We start from the raw sequence: 13,734 nt of genomic DNA on the forward strand, positions 1-13,734 counted from the left end.
GACTGGTACTTAGCTGTCAAAACACAAAGAACATCACAAGTCACACCTCCTCCTGCTGTGCAGGTGGTGTCATGCCTCAAGGACTCCAGTCCCACAATTGACTGAAAGTTAAAGAAAGAATGCCAGTGAGCTGCTATTTATCTTTCTGTTGCCAGCAATCGGATAAAGTGGAGGCAGATTGCCTGCTGGCTAGGATGGAAATTACTAATGCTGCATTACTAAAACAAACAATAAGCTTCAGTATAAAAGCTGTAAAAGTTTTTTCTTCACAGGAATTTGTGGCAGGTGTTCACCTTTCTCCCACCCGCCTGCTTTTCTTCTCCAGCGACGCTGTTGCTGGAGAATGGAATGAATGCAAAAGAAAAAGTGGAACAGCAAAAAACAAAGTTATAGCAGAACTTTTATTGTTTGAAATATTATCTAAATGTGATTTCAAAGATTTGAGTTTGGCCAGTTTCTTTTCTATCAAAGATAGTTAAAAATGGGAATTACCATGTACTTTCACCTTTGAAAGTATTAAATTTCTTTTCTTTGACAGGGCTTTGAAATATAATTTCAAAAAATCTTTTTTTTTTTCTTATTAAATTTGTTACAGTCAGACTCAGTACAAGGCTCTGCATTTTTGATCAAGAACTAAAGGAGCTTTTCTTTCATGTTGATTTGGCCAAATCTAATTTATGAACTACAGGTTTTTATTATGACATTAAAAATGAAAATTAGGAGATGCCCTATTAGACAAACAAAATAAAATATTTCCATAAATGCATTACAAATTAAGTATCCTTATCTCTAAGATAAATCTAAAGTTCATCATATTCCTGTGATAGTTAACGATACTCTATTAAATAACACCCAAGGACAGTTTTCCTTTCCTATGTAGCAATTTATTGATACTGAAAGTATCTGGGTAAACCCCCTATAAGCTTATGGTCTCATAGCTCCTCAAGTTCCAATTAACAGCATTGGCATACATGACTCAGCTACCAAGAATAACCTATGTCATGATATGCATTGGAGACTTGAACATTGTGTACTCACATTTATAAAAGATTTTTGGTTTTATGCATGCCAGTACAAGTACCTCAGAATATACACAATATATACGTCTTACATCCTATATCGGCCTGTAGTATTCAAGGCTACCCATTCTTTCTTTTTCAAAAAGATCAGAAAAAGTACTGGCTTGGTTAAAAATAGTGCTTAAAGAAATGCTTTTCTAAAGCAAGAAACAAAGCATTTAAAAATTTTGTTTTCACAGTAAAATACAGTGAAACTACCTGAGGCAATTATCACAGTTCAATAAATTATGTTTTCAACATGGTTTAAGCAAATTAATTTAAGTTTGTAAGTGTGGCAGGCTAAACGAACAGATAGAGCTGATTACTGCTATTCAGCTAATAGGTGATGAATTTATGTTGTATTCTCAACACCACAGAAGAAAAACAAGAGCATGTAATAGCACATTTCTAAACATCCAAACAATTAACAATTTATATGAATCCATAGCTGGTGGGTACAAGAGTAGGGAAAGCAGAGAGCAGTGACATTTCAAAAACAATCTCACAAAAGTAACTTCTATTCAAGTATATAAACATCTACAAAAGTTCCTAAATCTAAATATGGTTTTGTATTTTTTCCAGCCTTTCAAAATAACTGCTTTTGATGTATTTTCTTCTTAATTTACATTTGAACATACATTACTTTAAAAGTATTTTTCCAATGACCAAACTAAACATTTTTCTATGTGAATTTTGCCAGCTATTTATATGAAGTCTCACATGTAATACTAGCAACTAGTTTCACATTTTAGTGCGGTATAACTTACTTTTATTGTAGCATAACTAGTAAAGGTACTGCATTATTGACTATATAACTGAGGGAAACGACTTAATCTAGGGAAATATGAAAAACAGATATTTATCTGCATCATTTAATGGAGCATATTAAGTCATAAAAACAGAGATATTCAGATCCTTGACGTTAATTTTACACTTCTAGTACCATGGTTGGACTAGCCTAGTCTGCATGTGCAAAATTTCTTTTTTACTCATCTGCTTTTCCCTGTTCTAAATATGATGTAGTTAGAAATAGGGAGTAAAAAATATCTCCATATTAGTGCTAACTGGAGTTTAAATCAAACTATAGGATCATTTCCCTAAGTCCTCCCTCCACCCTCAATTTTCTGTTAGTTTATTTTATCAGATAGAATTATAAGATTTATTTTCTATTAAATCCATTAGCAAACTTCTGTAACATAACCTGCTGCTCATCTGTCCACTTTTTGGACAAACCTTACCCACTATGATAGACTTTACAGGGAATTTTAGGTAACCAGAATGTAGAAATTACAAAAAAAACCCCTTTTGAATTCAGTAGAGGTATCAAGAGGAATATAATTTCTAATTGTAAACTCCATTAACTTTCAAACACTTTTCTTGCCATAGAGTGATAGTAAAATACAAATACTGGTAAGACAGAAGGTACCTTGCCTATGTATTTCTGTATACATCTTGCTAAGAAATTTGTATTTTTAAAATTATTTAAGCATATGCAATCATATAGTTTATCAACTTTATGCTTATCATTTAGTATATACACAAAATGTATACACTCAAAACCAACACATGCTCTATTTGCAGTTCATTTGTGTTAAAAGACTATGTTTTTAGGCATTTCCTTTCTTTAGTCTCCTTTTAGGAATAAGGCTCCATTACATAAAAACCCAAACAACTTCAAAATCACACTTTCCTCCTGAACCAGGCTCTGAAGTTAGAAGCTGTCACAAAACAGAGAACTGGAAGTAAGTTCCTAGTCACTGAATTGTGTCCCTTCTCACTGTGGACACCTATATTTTAAGTACTGCTGCTTACAAAATCTTGCTGACTCCATTTTGAGAACTTTTTTGCTCTATGGCTCCTTCTGAAAGGCAAGTGTAGAACTTCATCCCTTCAAGTGTGATACACTTTCTTTTAATTTCCACCCCAAAATTTATCTATAGAGAGTTTATAGATGCTGTTTTGTTTGGTATTTTTTTTGGTAACATTGACTTGTGTCTCAACCAAATTTTGTTCTTCTTTGGGATTTACATTTGATGACTTTGTAGAGAGCAATCATAAATTCTCTCAGTCTGTATTTTTATGAAAAGAAGTCTTCTGTTGGAAAACAGATTTTCTATTGTTGTTCTTCCTCATAGCTCTGCTCCCACTTGCACTTGTGATCTAATGAATATTCTGGAGGAGGTCTTACCAACGTTTTGTGATTTCAGAGTTGATGAAAGTTTTTGTATTTCTCTACTGAAATGATTTTGCTTGATATATAGCATTTTCCTGACTACCTCAGAATAGTGGCTCAAAGTCATCCTGAGATTGCTTAATACACTAAATACCTTCAGTACATTCCCATCCTTCTTGTCTTCAGTCACTTCCAACCATCTTTATACAGAAATTCTTGTTATTGTTGTCAACAGCATTACTCTGTACTGTAACTTCCATGGTGTCATCCAAATCCTTCTGCTTATTTTTCTAGGCTGAATGTGTATCATCAGCACATTTCATCAAGATATTCCTAGTTTTGAGCCAAGGTTGAAGCATTAAACAGGATCAGCTCTGGCACTGATCTCTAAGCAACTCTAATCTCTCAGCCAGCTGTTAACCTTTCAGTATAAGTTGTAAGGCAATTCCATTTGCCAGTTCACAACTCATTTTGCAATTCCTCTCTCAAACCCCATCTTCCCTGGTTTAGCTAATAATTTCGATCATTGAAGTTTATCAGATGTTTTATTGACATCTGACAAACTAGATTTATTGCATTTCTCCTGTCTGAGAAAAAACTACTGTGCTTTATCAGAGATCAGGTTAATCCTGAACAATCGACTGTTGATAAACGTCTGCTGCATTTTACTCTACCTTCCCGTTACTTCCAGGTATTTGATTACTCTTTCCTTCATTTGTTCGAAAGCTTAGTAAGACTACTAAAGTCAGATTAATAGATGTCTAGTGATCTGGATCTCTCTCTTTCCATTTGTTAAATTACATGAGGTTAACTCTGTCACCTAATAATACAAAATCTTTTTTTTTTTTAGGGCTGCAATATGACGTTTTAGTATTATGAAACACGGCTATCTTACCAATTGTTTTCTAATTAGTTTTGGTGTATTCTTGGTTCCTGCTTACTCTGTTATCATCCTAAGTAATTGTTATTCCTTAATTTCTTTGTTATTTGCTGATTCATTAGCAATATTTAATCTGAGGAATATTAGCAATATTCCTCAGTAATAACAGGTATAGATATTGTTGCCTTGTTTTCAGCTGTGGTGAGAGCCAACTCTCAGACTTTCACCTCCTTTTATCTTAAATATTGTAACTGTGTCCTCTAGAATATCTCTTTTGTCCAGTCCTCCACAACACAAACTAAAGAAATAGACCAAATTTCCATTCCTGAATAAAACCCATGCAATTCCATTCCTTTCATGTTGATGTTCAACAATGCCCTCCTTATTAAAAGTATATATGGTATTTCTCCAAACCACTTGGAAAACTGGCCTCTTTTACACTTTACCTGTAGTCAATTCTGGTTAAAGTTATTTGTAACAAATCTGTTTTAATCAACTGTCTATATTTTAAAACTACAGATTGTAACTCTGATCTTCCAGCAGGATGAAGGAAAACTGTATGTCACACTTTTTTCCTCACTGTCTGCCCAGACATACTTTGCACAAGGAATACAAATGGTCTATCCATGCGCTGAAGGTTTAACATTGCCCGAAGATTTAACATTTCCTCAGAGATGCTATATACAAATATCTAGTAAATCACTAAGCTTCTCCCCACCCTTAGACTGTCCAAGAGAGAAAACTGGGAATGGGATGCTCACAGTCTGCAGCAAACACTGTTTTTTCCCAAATGCATCTTTGGAGCAACCAGGAACAGCACTGTGGTTCAGACATATTATTTTATTGTCAATCAGCCTACTTCCACCTGCCATCTTGTCCTGGTTTTGGCTGGGATAGAGTTAACTCTCTTCTGAGTAGCTGGTACAGTGCTGGGTTTTGGATTTAGTGTGAAAATAATGTTGATAACATGCTGATGTTTTAGTTGTTGCTAAGTAGCGCTTATCTTAAGCCAAGGACTTTTCAGTTTCCCATGCTCTGCCAGCAAGCAGGTGTGCAAGAAGCTGGGAGAGAGCATAGCCAGTGCAACTGACCTGAACTAGCCAAAGGGATATTCCATACCATGGAACATCATGCCCAGTATATAAACAGGGGGGAGTTGGCTGGGAGGGGTGGATCGTGGCTCTGGCATTGGTCAGTGGGTGGTGAGCAATTGCATTGTGCTTCACTGGCTTCTTTTTTGTCCCATCCTCCCCCCCTTTTTTTGGTTATATTCCTTTTCATTACTATTATTATTATTGTTATTACATTTCATTATTATTATCGTTATTATTATATTTTACTTTCGTTATTAAACTGCTCTTATCTTAACCCACGAGTTCTACCTTCTTTCCCAATTCTCCTCCCCATCCCACTGGGAGCGGGGGGAGGAGGGAATGAGGGAGCGGCTGGGTGGTGCTTGGCTGCTGACTGGGGTTAAACCACAATAGTCCTTTTTGGCGCCCAACGTGAGGCACGAACCCACAACCCTGAGATTAAGAGTCAGGACGCATCTTTATTAAGGGTCTTTCCCCTATCACGTGAGTGAATACACAGATGTCAGATCATAGGGAATGGTCTGTGAGTCCCAAGGAAATACGGCAACCAGGAGCAGAATGAGACATCTGGCCTAAGCCCTTCCGGCCTCTGGGAGAGGGATACATATAGGGAACCAAACATATAGGGAACCAAATGTACCAAATGAATTGGGACTGATATGAGGTGTTTGTTCTGCATGAAGATATGAAACTGAGAGACCCTGCTATTTTGAGGACTGTAGATTATAACCAGAAAATATTTTGAGAAACTAGATTGAAATACAAGACGTTTAATACAACTAGAGCATGTGAGAAGTCCAACACTGAGGTAGGAATCACTGGGATATGAGGGAAGAGACTGGCCAGACAGCAACTCTGCAAAAAGGGATCTGGGGAATTCCACGTACAGTACAGTGATCCTAAGTCAACCCACCATACTATTGCCAACAAGAAAAACAAAAAAAGAAGAAAAAGAAAAGGGATCTCATAATGTGACTATATGCAGGAGAGTGATATGAAATAGCCATGAAGAAATCCTCACACCGTATTCAGCAGAAGTGAGCAATTTGCTCACTGAAAAGTTGTTGGAAACAGGAAGGTTACAAACTGTTATAAATGTCCACAAGGAATGGGCAAAGAAGCAATGAGGTTCATTAGAGGTAAAAGGTATTTTAAGAACTCAAAATAACATACATCAGGAATGACTTAAGTATGTTTGGTCCCGTCTGAAGACAGGAGAATGGCCTCATAGACCTCTCCAGGCTCCTTTCTAATCCAGGTATTTTCATATCCCATAAGAAACAGAAAGCATTTCTTTCAATCTCTTAATTTCTTATTATGTGACTATATTTTCTTAGTGTGGTGACTGTGCTATTTAACCTCTGTAAGACAACAGGTTTTGGTCACTACCTCACTCTTTTGAGAGGACTATATACCCCAGGGTAGGGATATTTAATACATTAACTAGCTTCCCCAGGCAAATTGTGCCCAAGGTGTATAGTAATTGACTCCGTTTCTTAGGTTTAGAGTTCATTTGAGCAGGAAGATAACAAGTTATTTTGTGCAGGAAGCCAAATGTCCAGATGGCCACACACAGACCATTAAATAAAGTCCCTCAGGACTGAAGAACCATCACAAATCTCACTATTCTCCACTGTATAGCACAGACTTTTCCCTTTTTTCCCCATCTTTTCCTTTCCTTTCCTGCTTCCCCTTCACACTTCCCATCTCTAGCATAAGTGCAAAATACAGCTTGTGTGTAGATATAACCTAAATATAAACTAACTCTCTGTATATATAAATTAGAAACAACAAAGCCAAGAAGCACCACCAAAACAAAACATTCATCTGTGCAATTACTCCTCCACCTGAGAGGTCAAAAAGAAGGAATGAACCACACACAAGAGATTTTTGACACGTATTGGCCACTACTGTACTGAAAAGAACTCAAATGCTACAGTGATAATGACAGCATCAGAATTTCTGTAGAGCAGAACAAAATGTTAAAGGCTTTTTGCAATGGAAAATAACCTGGGTTGAATTATTCTTAACGTGAAATTCAATCTTTTCCTTCTCATCATCAAATCCCTATCTAATCTTGCTCCTGCTAACACCTCACCTCTCATTTCTCTCCCAAATTGTTTCTGTTCTGCTTTTTTGTCCATTTCTCTGCCTCAGAACTAACCATCATCAGTTTATTTTGAATGGTCTTACAGTATTTTTCCATTATTTGCCCTTTTTATTGCCTCCAAACATCTCCTTAAAATCCATACCCTTTATCACCATTTCTTGCAAAGATCCTTCAAAATGCATACTGCTATCCTTGTTGAGTACGATGTTCTGTCACTATCTACCTTCATTTACACCCACACAAAGACTATTAAAACATGTTTAAAATTTAGCCTTTTTTTACTGTACAGGGTTACCTGACTGCTCAAGAAGAGCATGACAGATTAGGTCTATAAAACAACACACAAGGAAAAGATTTCTTAAAAGCAATAAATAATGCTTTCAGCTGGCAGTCTGAATCTCTGAATATATGTAGCTTACTTAAAAGACCTACCGTAAACTAGTAACAAAATCACAAAAATATGCATCTGTTTGCAGTGATATTGCCCTTTAATGAACAATAGAACACATTCCACTCGTTGTGGTAAATGTAGTACTGAACAATAAGATAATCCAGTTAAGGACATTGCTATTGCAGAGTCCTACTGTACCAACATCAGATTAAAATTACCCATTCCATAGAGAGTCCCTGATTTTCAGAGTGTCCTAAATAAAAGTAAAAATAGCTAATCTGACCTGTAAGATTCTTTATTTCTTACAACGTAACAAGTGTTTAAAGTGACTTTGAGATTTTCAGCAATAGGATTTGGATCTCATATGCAAGGCAACACAAAGGGCAGATGGGAGGGACTGTAAAATTAATTCAGATTCATAATAATTCCCAAACTAGTTTCATTTGCTGCTGACTTGCGCACAGATGCATATACTTAACAATGGCAGAACTAAATAATCCTTCCTGAACCAAGAAGGACCTAACCTTTCTTTATCACTTACTGTCATACAAGACCCTCATGTTTCTTTGGTGGACATTATCAAACTTGTTCTGTCATGAGATCAAAACAAAATGCTTAGCACTTTTAAAGACTTTGATTTACCAAGAGCAGATCAATATTAAAATATGCTGTGACATTTGGTTAAGCAAAGTTCCTTTAGGGCATATTCCTAGAAAAGGCTGCCAAACAGTTTTTCAGTATTATCTTCAGACCAATAAGGTGCTATTCTAAGCTCTTTGCATTAGAACGATTAATGAAGGACTACTGCATAAAGAAAAATACCGCAGTTAACTCATTTGGATTAAGTGATCCTCTTGGATTTATGTAGTTTTTCTTTTGTACATGACAATGCAGAAACTAATTATTCCTTTCTTTTCTACTGCTTTTAATTTTCAGAGCACTTCACAAATTAGCTCCTTAAAATGAAATTATGCGGTTCCACTTTAGCAATTGCAGGAGCTGGACAACCCATTTTTCTGCATTTGTTGCAGAAAACCTCCTGCACCTGTTATGCATAACCTAGGAACTATGGTGGCTGATGGCTGAACATCTGCTTCTGTCCAACCCAAACTGTTGCCACTTCTGCTGAAGCAAAGCAGGGGAGGGTGAATCTACTGCAGCAGCTAACAAGAGGGAATTTCCCAGCCCTGGTATCCCTTCTGTCAGTTCCTAGCAATTGCTTCATGTTAACAGGAGACCAGCTCTGTGTGGAGCTGTGGCAGGAGGAAATGGTGTATTGGCCAGCACTTGTTTAGCTATTCTGCATCTCCTCTGGAGTGGGGCAGGGGGGAACAAGATAAACTGGGTGGAAATGGCCCATGGGCTACATCCAGTCTCCAGGCTGCAAACTGGACTATGCTGTGATAATCTTACAGAGGCAGAGGATAAACCCACAAATTCATAAATAAACAAATCAGGCTGGATTAAAAAGACAATTTCTGTTGCACAATGATTTAGTTGGCAAACTTAGGGCCAGGTTTTCAGCTGGTGTAAATAAGAACATCTGCATCTATCTTAAATACTATCTTAAATCTGTTAAATAGGCCAAAACAAAAGGAAGAATAAACTGTTACGAAAGGCCAGCTACTGAGTATGATCTATCTCCAATCAGTTTTTGTTTAACATTTTTCATTACTCTGTGAAGAACTTTGCATAGTTAGTAAACAGATTAAGGATTTCCAGAGCAGACGAGAGCTACTTTGTGTAACATTTTTTTGGACTGGTGTATTTGAGTTTATTATTTAGACAAACATGTAGAAGAAGTGGCAGTTAGTCACTAACCTAACTGTGCCAATGTGGCACAACTCAGCCCTCTTGGGGATATGAGAAGATATGTTAAGCACTGAGAATCTCTGGAAGAATGCCATGGTTTTTACTTACTAGGTTTCTGAAGAAATCTTTAAACCTTTTCAAGTATTGCCCTGTTCAAAATCTGACTGGATTAACTTTGTATTCATGTAATTACCTCTCTTTTGCTATTTCAAACAGGTAGAGAAGAACATACTGGCTGGGCTTGAGAACAAACCATAAAATTGATTCTTTGGTGACTTGTTAATTATTTATTACTTCTGCATTTTACAGCTTGAATCAAATACAGCTCCTGAGATTTTATGACATCAACTTCACTTTATAATCCATGTTAGACATTTGGAGAAAGTTTCTCTTCTTCTTTAGAAGATTATCATTATCCGAGCACACAGACCAATGAACAGCCTATATAATATAGAACAGTGACTACTATATTCCCCTCTAATAAACACGAGTGATCATGCATTGAATCACCAGGCAAATACAGAATTTTATAGAGCTTTGTTTTAAATGAGTTTACTCCTAAATTTATCTTTTGGCGAATAAAGAAACTGATAATTAGAAATCTTTATGTTTCTTCCCATAATGTAAAGAATTACTCAGTAATTAAGAGGATTATACAACTGATGGATGATTTTGTGTTAAAAGCCTTTTGCCCATGCCCATAAAAATAGCCCATGCCCAGTTTTGATTGACACAGCAAGGGCTCTATGTGCTCTGATAATCTATATGTCTATGTGCTTTAATAATTCGTGCACACTGTAACAGATCTTATCTTTTGCATTACTTGTTTTGGTCCCTAGTGTCTTCATCAGGGAGAACAGCTATCTCATGTTGATCTTCAAATAGATGATAAAAATCCTGATGCATCATATGCAAAAAGCACAACCTATTAAAATGTCTTGCTTTGCAAATTTATAGCATATGAATCACCTTGATGGTCATAGAGATATAAGATGCCATCAGCTACTATTGATATAAGTATGGTCTTGACTCAGCATCCTATTTTACTAGTCTGGCTATGACATAATGAGATGGAGTTGTATTTCATAACTGGTAGGTTTTGAGTTGAACATATTGAAAGTCAATGTCCCAGCTGTTATTATGGCATTGTGATTTAAAGGAAACTTGAGGTAAAACATGATTTAGCACTACTAAAGTGATGCTGATCTTGTAAAGTTCAGATTGCCTGAATAATTTTATTTAAAAATACTACAAAATGGTGGTACTCCTAAAAGAATCACAACAGCAAGTGGTCTTTTACTTGCTTGGCATGACTGACTTGTGATTCACCTAAAAGACCATCTTTTTGTATTTTACTCTTTACAATCATTACCGTCAGGAATCTGGCCACTTTCTTCACTGTGATAGACACAATCTGGAAGCTTCCCTAGAAGATCAATTGTCTTACAAGCACTGATTTGGAGGTAAAGCTAGGATAAGTCCTCATGTCTTGACAGAAACTGTGGATCTTGCAATAATGTTTAGATTATAAATTGTTAATTCCAGTGGATGGTTCCAGTAACAATATGACCGGAAGAGTCTGCTCTGTAAGTGTTGTAGAAAACACCTTCTGCCTAAACAGTGAAGGTTTTTCCCCTTCAAAACAAAAACATAGTCTTGGCAGTAAAGCAAAACACATATGCAATGAAGCAAACGTGAAATGGAAGTTAATGTTTTTGAGACATTTATTAATGACGACTGGTATAAATGCCAGTTTCATTATTAAATCCCTAGCACAACACATAAGTCAAGGACACTAATTTCTCCTGCCTCTGAGAGAAACTCAAATCTTCCTTATTTCTCGGTAGAGCAAAAATAAACCTACCAAGACTTTTAGTTATCCCACTGTACCATAGAGGAACAGCTGAGGTCAGCATGGTTTTCTAACTGTACATCCTCACAGACTTCTAGTTTGCTAAGTACTGGCAAGGACATATGGACTAGGTTCTCTGAGTCATGAACTGAAATTTGACTTGGATCAACCATGAATGAATCAGATGTAGATGGCATTCACACATGGTTTATTTATTTCACATGGAACACACTCCCTGAGCTGACCCATACAACCACAAACCTTAATGATGTGTGTTCATCATTCATTAGAGGCAACGTAATGTGCATATTCACTTGCAACACTTTCCCCTTTCTCTATTCACATTTCTCATCTTTTTAGTTTGCAAGATTTTTGGATCAGAAAAAGGATTTTAACTTATATTTGCACAGGATGTTATCACAGTGGAATTTCCTCCTTCTTATCATTGCAGTCATCAGGAACAACAATGATAATAAACAGTAACACGGAAATGCGTTATTTTTTTACACTACACTATTCTCCTCCAGATCATCATGGAGCATATTTATATCACTTGCTAAAATCTACACAATCTGCTTTTTCTCCTTTACTGTGACGATTCTGCCATCTACCACAAACAGCAATATGCTCAGCTAAAATATTATGTATAAAATATGAAGCATACAGGTTCAACTGACTTATCCCCTTGTCCTTCGTGTGTGTCCTTAGTGCACATCAGTATTTTATTCTTTTATAGAAGCCCTAAAACATTTTTATAAATTGTAATATAATGAGTGTTGTACTCTACTTTAAAGACATCAAAAGCAAGGATGTGCCAATGAATTTGCAGCTCTACTGCAGTGCAGTCATAGCTCTGTGATAAATACACTAATACAATGCTCTACTCACAACCTATTATTCAATTCATTTTCAATTTGCTGAAAACAGATATGTACAGTAAATAATAAACAATATTTATTACCTAAAACTTGTGCAATGAACTGTTTTGAAGCCAGAAGGCTTACTGTTGAAGTAATAAATAGGTGTGAGTACACGCACATATGTCTGTGTGTTCACACATCTACATGCAATATGCATTAACATACACACATGCTTTTTCCAAGAATGATGACAATTTCAAGCTTCTGAAAATGGGCAGCGCTTTCAAGAAAACAATTCATATTAAGAACAAAACTGTTTTTAAGGAAAATGTAACAATGAGGATACAACTGTTCTAATAACATGTACTTGACTGTAAAAATTGTAATGACACGATCCTGGTATACTTAACTTTAATTACAAATAGCTCATTGCTGGGAATCTATTATTCTACTTAAATAGTCTTGTGATTGCCCTATAGAAAAATTGATAGATATAATTTAGAGTAGTTTAGAGGCTCTTGATTTTATTTTTCTGCGTTTCAAGCACTGGAATTTGGGCACCATAGTTCAGGCTCTGTCAGTATTTCAGTTTATTATAAGCTTTGATTTCTCAAGGGTTTGTATTTCAGTTACAAAAATTTACTCCAGAAATTCAGCACACAAAGCATAAGCCAGAAAGGAAATAAATAGTAGCATACTGTCAGCACTGGTTCTGAAACAGCTCATGCAATTGGCTTACCACTTAGTATTCCAGGAGAGTAAGGACAGGCTGGTAGATTGTTTTAGAGGTTTTATTTTAAACAGAAGAGGAAGAGAAGGAAAAATCCCTACACAATATTTGGCTTTTGCTTTCCAGATAGTTTGTCATGAAATTTTTGACACTTCCTTGAACCAGACTGTTCAGAGGAAAGGGCCAGATTTGATAATTATCTCAACTTGAACAAATGTTGGAAAACATGTTGAAATTCTTGAAACGTGTCATTTGACGTGTTCAAAATGAAGAGTGTCTTTTTTTAGTTTAAAATAATTTTTCATTTTGAAATGTAAGTTAAAATATAGTATATGGATGACACTCTACCAAGCCAAGTAATAACACCTTACTACTCTCTATTTCAAATTGAAAATACAGTTCCAAATATTTTCTTGAGGGAACAATGGCTTGGAGCAGTTGAGTGGGGCAGTATGCAAGAAAATTGTTGAAGGAACCTGTGCAGCTTTGATAGCTGCACTGATAGCTGAACTGGCAATAAGAAGGTAGCCTGAAAGTCAGTAGGTCTGATATGGGAGCAATCTAAACTTATTGTGCACCATTGGGTGCATCAATGCTAAGAAAGAAATTTAATAGGAAAAAAGAAAATCGGATACAGAGAGAAACTGTGTGTAAAAGACAAAACTGTGAGAGAAAAAAATGAGGAGAAAATAAAATGTTTAATCATAAGTGTAAGCACTGTTGCGGGAACCAAACTGTTAGAAAAACAGAAATTGCAGGGCTGCTCAAAGCAAG

The 13,734-nt window shown here is 36.1% G+C and overlaps 1 protein-coding gene across 1 annotated transcript in view; it reads right to left on the minus strand.

Moving 5' to 3' along the window:
- CNTNAP2 (contactin associated protein 2) overlaps nt 1–13,734 on the minus strand; it is a 1,235,323-nt gene that overhangs the window by 439,082 nt on the left and 782,507 nt on the right. The window lies entirely within an intron of this gene.

The sequence above is a fragment of the Gymnogyps californianus genome, chromosome 2, assembly GCF_018139145.2.
Source record: "Gymnogyps californianus isolate 813 chromosome 2, ASM1813914v2, whole genome shotgun sequence".
Classification (NCBI taxonomy): Eukaryota; Metazoa; Chordata; class Aves; order Accipitriformes; family Cathartidae; genus Gymnogyps; species Gymnogyps californianus.